The sequence below is a fragment of the Vicia villosa genome, linkage group LG5, assembly GCF_029867415.1.
Source record: "Vicia villosa cultivar HV-30 ecotype Madison, WI linkage group LG5, Vvil1.0, whole genome shotgun sequence".
Classification (NCBI taxonomy): Eukaryota; Viridiplantae; Streptophyta; class Magnoliopsida; order Fabales; family Fabaceae; genus Vicia; species Vicia villosa.
This window is the reverse complement of record NC_081184.1, coordinates 146,041,656-146,053,128: the sequence shown is the minus strand read 5'-3', so window position 1 is coordinate 146,053,128 and position 11,473 is coordinate 146,041,656.

The following is an 11,473-nucleotide window of genomic DNA, read 5'->3' as shown; positions in this document are numbered from 1 at the left end:
TGGCCTGTGTAGATACAGCGTTTGATGTAGAGGAACTTGAAAGCGTAGCCCAATTGACATTAGCTAACTAGTAACAAACCCGTGCATACGCACGGGTTCTGTTCGGTTACGCGAATTTGGATACATCATTGATTTAAAAAAAAATGTTAAAAAAAAATTAGATTAATAATTGATTATTTTATATATAAAAATATTTAGATCAATAATATATTTTTTCCCGTATACCATTTTTGGATTAAAAATATTTAATCATAAATACCATTTCTCGTATATAAAAATATTTAAATCAATAATAAATTTTTTTCCCGTACAGAATTCATTTTTGTTTAGGTATCATTCACAAAAATATTTAGATCAATAGTAAATTTCGTATATAAGATTATTTAGATCAATAATCAATTTTTTCCCGTATACCATTTTTAAAAAAAAAATTTAGATCAATAATATATTTTTCGTATATTAAAATATTTAGATCAATAATATATTTTTTTCCCGTATACCATTTTTTATCAAAAATATTTGATCATAAATACAATTTCTCGTATATAAAAATATTTAGGTCAATAATAGATTTTTTCCCGTATACAGACTTCATTTTTGTTTAGGTATCATTCACAAAAATAAGGGTATTTTGGACTTTTCCACAACCATTAATTTTCTTATATTATAGATTGATAGATTTTTTTTGGAAGAAAGAAGTGAGAAAGTGATGAAAGAGAAAAAAATGGAGAATAGAGAGAGATTTGATAAGTTTGATAAAATATAAAAGTTGTATTATTTTAATAATAAAATTTAGAACTTTATGGTACAAAGACCAAAAAACCACAATTTTAATGTGGTGGCAAAAAATCAAATAAGGGTATTTTGGACTTTTCCACAACCATTAATTTTCTTATATTATAGATTGATAGATTTTTTTTGGAAGAAAGAAGTGAGAAAGTGATGAAAGAGAAAAAAAATAGAGAATAGAGAGAGAGATTTGATAAGTTTGATCGAATATAAGAGTTTTATTATTTTAATAATAAAATTAATAACTTTATGGTACAAAGACAAAAAACCACAATTTTAATGTGGTGGCAAAAAATCAAATAAGGATATTTTAGACTTTTTCACAACCATTAATTTTCTTATACTATAGAATGATAGAATTTTTTTGGAATAAAGAAGTGAGAAAGTGATGAAAGAGAAAAAAAAGTATAGAATAGAGAGATATTTGATAAGTTTGATAATATATAAGAGTTGTATTATTTTAATAATAAAATTAAGAACTTTATGGTACAAAGACCAAAAATCCACAATTTTAATGTGGTGGCAAATAATCAAATAAGGGTATTTTGGACTTTTCCACAACCATTGATTTTCTTATATTATAAATTGATAGATTTTTTTTGGAAGAAAGAAGTGAGAAAGTGATGAAAGAGAAAAAAAAATAGAGAATAGAGAGAGATTTGATAAGTTTGATAAAATATAAGAGTTGTATTATTTTAATAATAAAATTAAGAACTTTATGGTACAAAGACCAAAAAACCACAATTTTAATGTGGTGGCAAAAAATCAAATAAGGGTATTTTAGACTTTTCCACAACCATTAATTTTCTTATATTATAGATTATGGTAAAATACCTGGGTACTAGTAGTACTCCATTGATTTTTAATATGGCCACAACTGCGGGTTAAGTGAAAAATACATAAATTTTGTCTCATAAGAATATGTATAATGGAAGTTTTGAAAAAATTATTCAATAGTTGAATAATCGTAACGGAGTGTTGAATGAAGTATTAAAAATAATGTGGACTAATTTCTGTTGAAAACATTCAACATGTTGAATGAGGAGGAAGTGAGGGTCATTATAATATTTTACAAAATCTTATTAATTGTTGTAATTGTTTAGATTTTTATCTCATTTTAATTATTTGAAATTAATTATTTTATTTTAAATCAATTATTTTATTTATTTTTATTTTCATCAAATTTTTTTCCTCTATAAACAGAGACTTGGTTTATTAAATTTGGACACGGAAAAAAATTGAGATTTTTCAAAAGTTAGGAATTGTAGCTTTTACTAGAATTGTTTTTGGAGGAGGAGAATTGATTTTAAAAAAGTATCCAAACAAGAAAAAAAATCAATTATCAAGTTGAAGTGGACTAGAAGTGTTTTTGGGACTTGCAGAAGCCAATCCAAACATACACGTATGTGTTTGATTATGTGGTAAGAAGAATTGATTTTAACAGAATTGAGTTTGACAGAATTAATTTTGGTTAAATGTGAGTTAAATGTGAATTGATTTATGTTTGGATAAATTGATCTAAGAGTGATTCTCAATATTTTTTGTTGTTTGGATAGTTTGAATCAAAATTGCTTTTAGATGTATAATTATCAAATTGGGTTTTAATATATCTATTTTTATAAAACATAATATATAGTTATTAAATTACTAATAATCAAATATAAAAATTAAAAATTAAATAAAAATTAAATTAACATAATAATTAAATATAAAAAAATTTAGAGAAAAATTACAAATTGATAATATAATTTAAAATGTATTATAGTGTTAAAATAGAATCACAAACTAACTATTTAGCTTATACTCTATAATATAAGTAATAAAGATGAGAAGAAAATTTATTTTTGAGTGAGAAATTGGAGAAGAAGTAATGGCAATTAGGTAAGTATACCTGTAAAAAAAAATTAATGTTTTCATTCAATTCTATCTTGAAAAACGCAAATGTGAAAGCTTCAATTTGTGGCTTTCGGTTTAACTCACGTTTAGATAAAAAAAACAAATCAGAAAAGTGCTTTTGATTTTACCCAAATATTATTATAAAAGAGGATTCCAAATTTTTGTGTCTTGGACGTGAGTTTGTGGCTCTAAACGCGTAACCAAACAGACGCTAAGAATTCATCTAGGATGAGTGAGAATTTTCTTTTTCTTAAATAAAATAATGCAATGAAATAGAGTATCAATTACGTTTTCATTTGCTTCAAATTTTATGATGAGCTACTTGAAAAAGTTCCCAATTTTTCATGGTTAATTTCATATTAAATCTAAAAGTCTGAGTTGCTATTAGTGTCTAATCTTGTGGTTGCACATAGCATGGTCCCCAATGCATCCTCATAGTCAATGTGAATATATCTCTTTCATTTGAAAATTTCTTTAAAGACTCCATCTTTTTTTTCATCCACGACGAAATTTTTAAATCGTTCCTATATTTTAGAGATGCATTTTCGAAGTTACTTTTTTTAAAAAAAGAAAAATAGTATCGGATATGCACTTTCGAAAACACCGTTTTTTTTTTTGAAAAAAAAATGATTTCGGAGATGTATATCCGAAATAAAGTTAATTTCTAGAAAAATTGTGAATTCCGAGATGCATATCCGAATTCACCCCCTTGGAAGAATTCGAATATGTAAAGAAATCTTGTCTGATACATAAATCATGAAACAAACAACGCTTCGTTTTATTATAAAGCATGGAAATTACAAACATCACATAACATAAAATTAAATTAACATATTGTTAAATACGGGTAGGTGAGGATGAGTCAACATTTTGATAACGTCGACTCCCGATCTTTGAAGTTTCGCATCCAACTCGATCGGACCCTTCGAAGAAAATCGGTCGAAAGTTGTCCACAAAACAGCTAAATCTTCGTCGTTCTTGACTTCAGATGGGGTGAACTGGACGTCTCCCTCGTCGTTAAGCGAATGCGAGCGGTACTCAAGCTTGACAACCTTCTAATTTTACGGGTATTGCAAGAGAGTGTTGAGCGACCTTATCAATTCCGCGAACGGTGTGTCGCGTGAGAAGCGAAATTGGAACGACATCGGGTAGCCACTGCTGAAGTAGACAAACGCAAGGTGGGGGTAGGTTTGTGTCATTGGTGTTTTGTGGCTTGATGTTGATAAAAAGGATTGGTGTAGTATTTATAGACTTATTAGAGTAATAATGACCCAGCAAACCTTATCTTGCTTTCAGTGGATGTTTCAGAAGTGTACATTCGAAAACAGCCCAAAAATTTTCAAATTTCGGAAATATACTTCCGAATTTAGTAGAAACAGACCTGAAATTTGAGTTTTTGGCTGTGCATTCTGTTTTAACAATTAACCACATATTCAACCAAGCATAAGCATAACATAAACAATGACAATATTAAATATATGTATATTATATATGTATTGAATCGGTTTGATATTACATTCTAAACGACAATACATACAAAAAAGGATCCGGTCATTACAAACAAAAAGGATACGGTAAAAACTAAAATGCGTCGAACTAACCGTTGACGCTTAAATCTAAAATCGGTAAGTTCTTCGACCGGTCTCTATTTTCCTCACGCTATTGCTTCATCATTTCTTCAAACTCTGTCATTCTTTCAACAAAAGGATTCGGCCAAGTCTCTGCCTCATTTCTATAATGTGTCGTCCAATGATAAAAAATAGCCGGTATATGACACCCCGGTTTCAAAAAAACTTGCACAAAATGGCGCAATCTTAGATACCCGATACATATGATGCGGCTAGATGCGTCCAAAGGCGGACAAATATGAAGCGGAAAAAATGTCTCCGAAAATCCAAATCTCGTCAAATCGACACACACCCGATCGTACACACTTGCTATAAGATGGCCCATCTCGGGGAATGACATCCACTTTGAAACCGGTGCGTGACCGATTAGTGATGGAACAAGGGAATCATGAACTTTATCAAAGTTTTCTTGATTTTCATAAAGTCGGCCGTAGATGTCCATATGCGAAGTCAACTCCGAAATAAGTGCACGTCGAATAAGAGTGTGATTTTATTCTCCTCTTCCAAGCAAATCGGAAACGGCTCGATACCCACAATTACCGTCGGTGTCAACATCAACTATGTTATCAATATATTTGTGCATAAAAAGAGGCATCTCATCAATGTAGATCATTGGAGGTGTTTTGATCGAAGGTGTGCGCGACGGCTTCGAAATACGTGCTCCTTTGTTAGCACTACACTTGGACTTTGGTGTTGGTGAATCAGGTATCAATGCATCAACATGTTCAAAGTAGGAAGGATCTCGTTTGGTTGATGTGTCTTCTTGGGTACTTTTCGGATTTTTAGGCGCACCTTTGGTTTTAACCGGTTGAGATGGCGCTTTCAAATCGGTGGTCTCTGGAAATATAATTTTTCGCAATTATTCTTTTATGTGCATTTTCATAGTGTCATCCGCTTTCTCAAACATATCCATTATCTCTTCCAACTCGTCGGAGATGGTAATTTTGGATTTACCCTCTTTCGGCGGCTCGAAATCATCAAAACAGAGCTTTTTCCAATGGTCGATTACTTCATCTATGCGTATCGATGAATTCAACTTCATCTTTTTAGAAAGTATACAAGCACATGGAAGCCCGTAGATTTTTCTAATTGTGTACCCGTATTTTGAACTATCCAGACCCGTTGTCTCCGCCTGTTTCCCCTCATGAAAAATAAAATACAATCTCGAACGGGATATGTTGTAAATCAATTGCGAGAATATATTTTGGCCCTTAAACCGGTGTTCCATAACCGTCTTGCTCCGACCAAATGATGTTTGAATTTCATTATGTTGATTTTGGAGCATTTGGTTCACGATGTCCCATCCCCGACATAAATCCCCCATGCTATCACCCAACCATTTCTTTAACGCCGCATGTGCAGATTCAACTCGGTTAGTTGTAGTGCAACCAAGATGTCTTACTCGATCCGTCCAAGTACAAACAAATTTTTATTTTACTTTGTCAAGGATAATACTTTCGACGTAATGACAAAAAGTTTTAAAAGTAACACACAAAGACCTAAATAATTCCACTTTCTTGGTATATAACTCTTCAGAACGTGCATCTAAAATCTCCCTCCATGCGGCCATAATCTTGTCCACCACAACACCTACTTTGATGATGTTACCATTGTCATCCTTTCTTTCTTTTGTGCCAACCGCGGGTTTGAGCTTACTTCTCACATTGCACGTTATGTGATACCGATAAAGTAATGCGGTCGATGTCGGGAAGACGGTATCGACCGCATTCATCAAAGCATTATCTCGGTCGGTAACAATGACACTTGGCATAGTCTTTTGATCAACCAACAAAGACTTACATATTCCCAAAGCCCATGTAAAATTATCTTCTTTCTCACATTCCAAAAAAGCAAATCCAACCAAAAATGTCTTGTCCGTCGAGGTCACACCGACAATTTCTAGAAGCGGAAGCCTATACTTGTTGGTCTTGTACGTCGAATCCATAACAAGAATGGTTGGAAATGTGTTGAACAACTTGATACTTTCAGGATGAGTCCAAAATATGTCACGCACCGTAACTTTGTCCTCACACGTTCGAAAGCTTGAAACGTATTGGTTATCGCCCAAAAGTTTCAAAAGTTGTTGCATTTCCGACCTCGTGCCCATTTTCAAGACATTAAGATTGTGCGTTCATTGTATACTTGCTTGATATTTGAAACACTATCTGGTTTTTTCCGCTTCAAATCGGCAAGTATGTTTCTCGGCGCCACTTTGATTGTCGATAAGTCAGAAATAACATTCTTCTCTTCGCGGGACAACCGACACGCAATTGGATGCCCGTGTAGCTTGGTTTCCAAGTAGGGATGTCAATTGCATCTGTTAATGGGGATCCATGTGAGGAATATCTGTGCGGATATCCGAAGTTGGGGATTTTTTTCCCCGTGGGGATGGGGATGGAGGGAAAAGTTCCCCCGATAACACTTTGGGGCGGGGATTGGGAAAGTATCCTCCGTCCCCGTGGATTCCCCGACTCCGAAGATATATGTTAATTTATATATTTTGTATATTATATAATTATATAATTTTACAATGTATTAGAAAATGAAGAGTCATTAGAAGTTATAGATTTGTCACACATAATCAACCACTTGCGCTGGATGACATCGGTATTGTGGTGGTAAATTAGTGGAAGCACGGTAGCAAGAAGTTATGTTACTAGTGTCATAGTTTTGATCAAAAAGTGTAGAAATTTTCTTAAAATTCGATCTCCGTGGATATCCGTGGGGATCTGTGGGGATGGGGATGGAGGGAAATATTCCCCCGTGGCGGGGATTGGGGATGGGGATGGGGACTAAATTTGGGGGCGGGGCGGGGAGTGGAGAAGCATCCTCCGAACAATATCTGCCCCGTTGACATCCCTATTTCCAAGGCATGATTATGAACTCCACAAATGACGCTAAAACGCCACAAATCATCAATCCTACGAGTCACGCGCAACTTAAACGGACACCCACACTTTCTCGATCTCGTGTCTTAATGTTTTAACACCCGGTTTGTTAGTACATACTTCCCACCCCTCTCGCAATTCAACACGACAAAAGCTTTCCCTCTACTACTTCCATTGTCGGACCTTAATATAACAATGCCAAAGCCAAGTCTACTAGCTTCACTTCGAACCCAATCAAGCAATTGTTCACGACAAGCGAAGCTCATATCATTTGTAAATTGTGTTCAAACATCCACTGCAACGATCATGGCTTTAACATCGTTAACCGGCTCTTTATCAACGTTGACCTCTTCCGGAACTTCTAAGTCATCGGCGACAAGGTTGTCCGGAAGCACCATACCTAACATATGCAAAAATATACTAAAGTTGTTAAAACTGTTTTTTTATTTCTGCCAGACCTTATTTCGGAAGTACATTTCCGAAACTTGTTAGATGATTTATTTCGGAAATGTACTTCCGAACTGACGCAGTTTTCTGTCTCCTAAATCAGCAGCAATGTAGTGGAATAGGAGATAAAATGAATAATGTTTACCTCAAATATTAGCTTTCTATGCTCCCTTTAGTATGATCAACCGTTTGAAACTTGATTTTGAGACGAAAAATTGATCGAGAATGATGAAGGTTTTGGAGAGGGTTTGTGATGAAAATGATCAAATAGTGAAGGAGGGAAAATTGTATATGAACATATTTTTTCGGAGATGCATCTCCGAAAAAATACCGGATAGTTAAATCCAACGTTTATTTTGAATTTTTAGTGCTTTCGGAGATGCATCTCCGAAAACACCACAAAATGGGTATTTTCGGAGATGCATCTCCGAATTGTGGGAAAAAATCTGGAAAAAAAAATACTTCGGAGATGCATCTCCGAAGCAGGGGTATTTTTGGATTTTCAGCAGGAGTTCTCCCTATAAGGGGGTCTACAAAGAAATTTATCTTTCATACTAGTAGTAATCTGCATGGATCTTAATAGATCTGAATTTAGCGTTTGTACGCAATCGTTCGGAGATTGATTGTTTGGTTTTTCGAGATTTAATAGGATTACTTCAAGGTTTCTTTTGCATTTCTTTCATCGAAAATTTTACCTGCCACCCCTCATATTTTTTTTTTATTTTAAAAATGTTGGTAAACAAATTTGACAAATACTAAACTAAATGTTTTGATAGTTTTGCGAAATTTTCAATAATTTATCAAAATTTCGATAGTTCATTTATAAATTGCCGATATAATTATTTGAAAAAATATTTTTTTTATTCTATGGAAAATTTAGAAATATACTAAAATTCTCTATAATTTAGCAGAAATTTAAAATTTCGTTAAAAAATTTATTTATTTATTTTTCAAAATGAAAATGCTTATTATTAAGAAAGTATAAAACAAGAAAGACATGAATAATCTCAATCATTCATTATCACCACCACCCCATGATCCTAATTAAATTTAAAATAAATTAAAAATTCTACTATAAAATAATGACATGTGTACATTCTTGCATTTCTTCTTCAATTTCTTTTGTACTAAATAGCACTACTCTTTTCAAAAATACACTAAAGGAATTTTTGAAAATTCCAATAATTTTTTTTCGAAAATTTTGGAAAAATCGGGTATTTCCTTAAGGCTATGTTTGAGAGTTTTGAGGGGAGGGGAAGGCTTCCGAAAACGAATTTTTAAAAAAATATAGAAAAATATTTGACAATTTTTGGAAAAATAATTTTGTTTAGAATGGTGAAAGAGTCATTATCATTACAAAAATTTTAATTTTCAAAATAGTATAACAACCTAAAATATATTTGAAAAATTTATGTAAGTCCTCCAAAACCCACCTTCAATACATTTTTTGAGTTCTCCCATTTTATGGAGTTTTTGGTGTTATGAATAAAATCAAACCCTCCAAAATCTTTTTATTTTTTTCACCCGATTCTTCTTATTTTTCAAAGCCTTCCCCTCCCATCCCCTCCAAACTCCCAAACATAGCCTAAAACTTTTGGTAAATGCAAGAAGAAATTTTAAAAAAAAAATTATATAAAAACATAAGAATAATAACATCATTGAGGGGAGGCAGGTTAATTTCTTCTACTTCTCTCGTACTCTTTTTTTTTTAATAAACTTCTCATAATATTAGAAAAGATAGTGAAGGTGCTAAAATTAAGTTGGACGGACATGATTTTTATTGGGCCTTAGTGGAGAACAGTCTATGACTCGATTAGACCAAAGATGTCATAAAAGGATTAGACACTCATATACCTTTCTAAAAACTTTTGACAAAATTTCTTTTTTGCCTTTAGAATTCGGGAGACCAAAGATGTCATAAAAGGATTAGACACTCATATACCTTTCTAAAAACTTTTGACAAAATTTCTTTTTTGCCTTTAGAATTCGGGAGATGCATCTTCGATCACACCAAATTTATAATTTTTTTTAATATTTTTAGAGATGCATTTCCAAAATAACTCAATTTTTTGTGTTGGGATTTTTTGGAGATACATTTACATTTATAAAAAAAATTAAAATTAAGGTGAATCAATTATATTAATAATATAATTAATTATATTAATCAAAATACATAATTAAATATATACATTATAATCAAGATATAATACTATTAATCTATTAAATATTTAAATCAACACATTTTTTGATATAAAATTAATTAAAAAAACTAATATAAATTAAAAATTATAATGCTAATAAGAGAATATTTTTAACATGATAATTTCATTAATTATAATGTATAATGTTGTAGTCATTTAAAAAATAATTACTTTTATAATTTATAAAATTTTGTGACAAATAAATTATTATAAAATTAAAATTTATTTAATTTTTTATTTCTTATTTATAACAATTTATATTTAAATTATTCTTTATTAGTAATAACTCACTTTAATTATATTATAAATATATTATAAATAAATATCTTTTTAAAATGAAATCAAAAAAATTTTGAGATATCGATTAATTCTGATAAGCAAATTTCTTTAGGGTTATTTCAATTGCGTTCGAATATACATATCCAAAAGGGTTTTGGATCGGCCAACCCTAACCCATATCCATTGCGAGCTAACCACCTCATATGTGGCATATGAGTTGTAATTGAGAGGGTAGATTTAGTTAAGACCGCTCCTACTATTTAGGAGGAGTAACAAATCCTCTTTGTTACTCGTATTTGCTAGGAGGTGAGCAAAGATGGTTTCCCTTGTATAATCCAGCATATGGATCATAGCTACATATACTCCAACCCTTAAGAATGGGGAATTGACTGTTTTTACCAATTGAAGATAGGCGCCAAAATTACCGTGATTTTGTGTCTCTCTCACACTACAAAGCATTCTCTTATTTTATTTTCCTCCTTTTTTTTTCACTTTTTCTTTCATAAAAAATAACTAAGTCACCAAAATTAAGTAATAGTAAAGTCTTCTAATCCCTCTCAGTTTCCCTCATTGTATTTTTATTACAAATTCAGGATCCTACCTTGAATTTCTCCATGGAGGCTTGTCATAGTTGTCCTCATCATATGATGCAACAAATAGAGTAACAAATATAGAGGATAAATTGCAGACTAGATAATGAATCACTCAACCACTTCATGGCATGATAGCAACTAGCTAGAAATTGACTAAAAATGTAATATGTATGTCTCCATCCATATTTGAGATGAATATAAAAACACTTTGCATATGATGATTTTTAAGGACACTAACATGCAAATGGTTTAGTAAAACCAATTCTTGCACTGTAACAAGCTCCTCAGATATACCTTCCGGCCAAGAATTTGAATCATATGCAGTCAAGCTTTTCACGCATTCACAATGTAAAGATGACATTAAGCATATAATCTTGATCCTACGACTCACACAAAACAATTTTAATTTCACAAAATTATCCGTTTTAAATCATAACCGTTCGATTCAGATATGCTTGATTGCGTAAAAGTGAGCCTTTTTTACTGCAGCAAATCTGAACCCCCGCCAAACCTCTTCAAACTCTGTAGCAAAGAACTCTGCCCACATCCTACAGAACAATATAAGAGTAAATAAAGAAAACATAACTGTAATCAGTTGAGCCTGAGCAGTGACCAGAAGGTCCAGGACTCAAATTGAATGTGAAGGGCATTCTCTTAAAAGTAGGTTGTTCGTGCAATCCTTCATAGTTCAAGGGTAAAAACATTAAGCACTGTTTTTCCCAACCTTCCCAAATCTGCCTGAAGAAGCATAT